The sequence below is a fragment of the Lycium ferocissimum genome, unplaced genomic scaffold (assembly GCF_029784015.1).
Source record: "Lycium ferocissimum isolate CSIRO_LF1 unplaced genomic scaffold, AGI_CSIRO_Lferr_CH_V1 ctg8190, whole genome shotgun sequence".
NCBI lineage: Eukaryota > Viridiplantae > Streptophyta > Magnoliopsida > Solanales > Solanaceae > Lycium > Lycium ferocissimum.
Genome location: NW_026727134.1, coordinates 29,922 through 34,360, shown reverse-complemented (window position 1 = coordinate 34,360; position 4,439 = coordinate 29,922). Strand labels below are relative to the sequence as shown.

The 4,439-nt window shown below is 40.2% G+C and overlaps 1 long non-coding RNA gene across 1 annotated transcript; it reads left to right on the top strand.

Moving 5' to 3' along the window:
• Positions 1-315: 315 nt before the first annotated feature.
• LOC132045839 (uncharacterized) lies at positions 316-3,220 on the top strand. Its single transcript, XR_009412537.1, has 2 exons — positions 316-519; positions 2,943-3,220. It is a non-coding gene; the product is annotated as an uncharacterized LOC132045839 (long non-coding RNA).
• Positions 3,221-4,439: the final 1,219 nt, after the last annotated feature.

Genomic DNA, 4,439 nt, shown 5'->3' with positions numbered 1-4,439 from the left:
TCAAGAAGGACCCTTGGGCCAAATCAAAGTGGAAGCCCTCCAAACGAATAATTTTAAGAAAACGTTTTCGGGTGACCTGACTTTGAGGGGCAAAAACGGCATTATAAGTTTGGAATTTGGAAAAATACCAAGAAATAGAAGTTGTAGATAATTGAATGAGCTTTCCAACCATAGGTCGTGGGTTCCCAGGTGACGTCGGTACAAGGAGATATGGACGTTTTAAGTCCGAAAGGTCAGTGGGCTAGGCCCAACTCGGGCCCAACCAGGTTAGGCCCATGACCCATGTTATATAAGTGATATTTTAGCACTTCCCTCCTCATTTTCAGACCTGGAACAACCAGAAAATTCTGGAGATAGAGAGAAAAAAAGCCTTGGAGAAGAAAAATCAATTTTGACCAAAATCCGAGCCCCGAATCCCGAAGCCCATGAAGGGAAAAGTGTTGTACGCTGCGTTGTCTTCAATTTGAGTTAAAAATCAACCAAGGAGGAGGGTGATAACGTGGTGGCTGAATTCTTAAGGTATGGATAAGGCTCCTTTTCATTGCTAACAAGTTTATTTAAAGTTTTAACGGATTAGAACGGGAAAAATAGCGATATAAATTCGTCCGTTGGTATTGTGATGTAAAGGAAAGAAGAATGGTTAAGTTGGCATGAGAATCTATTGTTAAGTTGTTGTAGGAAATTATATGATTTTATTCTAGTTTTATGTAATTATGAAAATGAATTGCTAAGGTGCAAGTTATGGTTGTCGCTAGGGAGATGAAAACGTGTTATGAATATTTGTGTCGAAAATTAGAAGTTTCGGATGAATTATGGTTTTGGTGGAATTTTTGTATATTTAGCAAATAATTTGTAAGAGGACATGAAAAACTTCCGAATTGTGTTGGAATGATCTTGATTAGCAAAAGAATATGAAAACATTGATATTGGTTTGGAAATGCGAAGTTAGATTGGAAGTTGATATGTTATATAGAAAAGAGGACAATATATGTTAGAATGCGTTTCAATTCGATTGTTGATGTTGTTGATATCGTTGTTGGTATGGTTGTTGTTGATAATGTGGCGAGTTCCATTCTCGGATTATTGTTGAAATTGGCCGAGTTGTATTCTCGGGATGGTATATTTACGGGGAGATCTTCGAAATTTCGGCAGAATATAAGTGGATTTACTTGAGAAATTAAGACAAGTGTTAATTTAAGATTAAATTCCTAAAGGCTTATAATCAATATTTGGTATTTGTGACCAACTGTAGATTTTGAAGAATTTGGAACTTGAATTTGGAGCAGCCTAAGAAGCGGAAAAGGTATGTAAGGCTTACCTCTTCTTTCTTTGGCATGTCCTAGTTGTAATAGGCTTGATTACTAGTCTCGGGGACGGTTCTACTCTTGGAAATCCGAGTCTGAATTTGGCCCTTTTTCATTCAATATAATTGAATTAGATTTTCTATACTTTATTGGAAAATAACTTAAACACCCAAAACTTTCATAAAAGGAACCGAACTACCCTAAGACCTTCACCGGTGACTCCATAGAGCCTAATGTTCGTAAATTTACGTATGCCACCTCGACTTGACCCGAGGTGGGCCCGCAATCCCCGAGACCTATTTGTAAAGTTCTATTTGTCTTATTTCCGTACGAAAATTTATGAAAACCTTTGGCTATCGTTGCGAGTTTGTTATAAGTATCTAGTAACGCTCGATATAAGCATTTGAATGCAAGTATTTTGATATACATAATCGATAAAAGTACTCAACTACGAGGATTCGATATATGTATTCGACATAAGTAATGTTATAAGCATTTTGATATAAGTATTTTGATATAAGTATTTTGATATGAGAATATTGGCATAAATATTCGATATAAGTCTTTCCGATATAAGCATTCCGATTAAGTAACTGCTACGGATATTCGACAAAGACGTTCGACCATTCCATAGAGGCTATAATACAATTTGATATGTGCTACGATCCTAGAAGCATGATTTGATATACTTAATCGTGCCATCCCCAAAAAGGGCATATATGTACGCTATGACTGACGTCCGACTTCTTTAAGATGATCTGTCATTTGAATTGTTCTGTTTGTTAAAGCACGACCATTCTGACTATTCCGTTGAATCCCATGGTATATTTGATATGTACGAACAATCTCGGGAATTACCGTTTGACATAATCCGTCGCAACTTACGAAAGGTACATCCTATGACTTTCTATTTGGATTGTCTATTGAGGTTTGATTTATATGCATATGTTTCGCACTACTCGTTCGTGCAAGTCACGGTATGTCTTTCACCGAGCCCGGGCAGGACATGATCTCGTGCGCACTTCTCGCATTAATCACCGAGTCCCTCGTACTTGCGGGCCGGGACACGTTATCCGTGTATGTTTGTGATATGATGATACGGGGATGGCGGCCGGATGGCACATGATGATTATTCACCGAGACCCGCGGAGAGGGCCGGACACGTTATGCATACATGATACATGATTCGACATGCATGATTCTATATTACCGAGTCCCTTAACAAAGGGCCGGACACGCTATTTGCACATATGATATATGATTTTGTTATACGTGATTTCGCCTACCGAGTCCCTTATCGGAGGGACACGTTATATGTTCATATGATGTTATATGATCGACATGCATTATTTATATTTTGGCATTTCGTTTTACGAGGCCTCGGATAAAGTACTCACCTTTTGTACTTCGGACTCTGACTATAGCCCCGTTTGGTATATTTCTGGATCTCCGACTCCGAGCATGACTCTGTTAGCTATACCTTTTTTTATCTCCGGCTCTGGCTGTGGTTCTGACAGTTACATTTCTGTACTCTTGTTCCTGACTATGATTATATTGGTTTCATTTCCGCTTTACATACTCGGTACATTTTCCGTACTGACCCCCCTTTCTTCGGGGGCTGCGTTTCATGCCGCGCAGGTACACCCAGATGATATGAAGTTATTATAGCGGATGTTCCGGCAGAGTTGGCAAGCTCCATTTGCTCCTGGAGTGCTACCGAGTCAGAGTTTATACGTATGTTTTTTCTGGATTGATGTTAGAGGCTTTGCAGACAGAGTCGTGGGTATAGTATGTCAGTTGTGTATGCGGCTTCATCAGCCGATATGTCCTTCTGTATTATGCGTTAAATTCTGTATGATCATAGATTCTGTTTGATTTGGAAAACATCGGACAAGAATATTTTGAGAGTTTACTGTGTATTTTATTTTATTTGATTTAAAAGCATAATAAGATTTTGTATGTCATAAAGGTCTGTGGGTTCGCTCGGCTCCGGATATGGGGTCGGGTGCCCATCACACCCTAGTGGAATTGGGGTGTGACACAGGGCCCCGCCGTACCCAGAATAAATACGTACATATGCAGCAGAAAATCTTATACCAAAATACGGGCTCCGGACAAAGGAGCACTTCGACCGAGCGGATAACCTAAGCAACGGACCCACAAATCGGTCATACGTACTGCCGCGGCACGAAACGCACCCGAAGAAAGGGGTCGGTACAAAAATGTGCTTGAATATGTAAAGCAGAGACGGTAATAAATAAAACAAAAATCAGAACAGAATGTACGGAAAACGAACGAGATGCATAGATAATCAAAAATGCGTATCAGAATCCATAAGTGATGCATGCAGAAAACATATGCAAAAGCCGGCCCCGCTATGGGACTCGGTGAACAGAACAGAGGCGCTCCCTTCTGTCCCGCGCCAAAACACAGCATACTTCAGAGTAGGGAATATCTCCGAAACAAATCGGAACATACCAAGTGGCCACATCGAATCACATAATCGATATCGAATGAGCGTACATGGCACATCATACACCACAACCCATGCACGTATATACCCGCCCCCGCACACCGGGCGCGGCGAACGATGCGAGAGACATACGCTTGAGAACATATCCTGGCCCGGGCTCAGTGTGGGAAACATTAAGGCATCCACGAGTGGAGTAGTGAGAAACTAATGCAATCAAAATAACAAATATATATATCCAGAGACTCGATGAGGCAGATCAAATGACAAATCAGATCAATGAAATCGGACGGAGTCATAGTACGTACCTTTCGGACATCACCGTAGATTAGGTCAGGGCAGAACATTCGGAGTCAAAATACGTATCAAAACGTTTCATAGGACTTATTAGAATATTTAAAATGATTTTTGTTTAGTAGCTAAAACATTTCTTAAAGGCGCTCGAAGACAAACCGTAAGTACAAAAGAGTAAAATCAGAAATAGGGGGCCCACCTCGGGCAATTGAGGTGGCGGGCGTAAATTACACATGTTAGACTTCATAATATCACTTATGAGGGTTTTAAGGTAATCGGGTTTTGTTTACAAAAGTTGGGAAGATTTAGGTTACTTCCTAGTCATTTACAACCTAACTAATTCAATTCTATTGCAAGAAAAGGGCAAATTT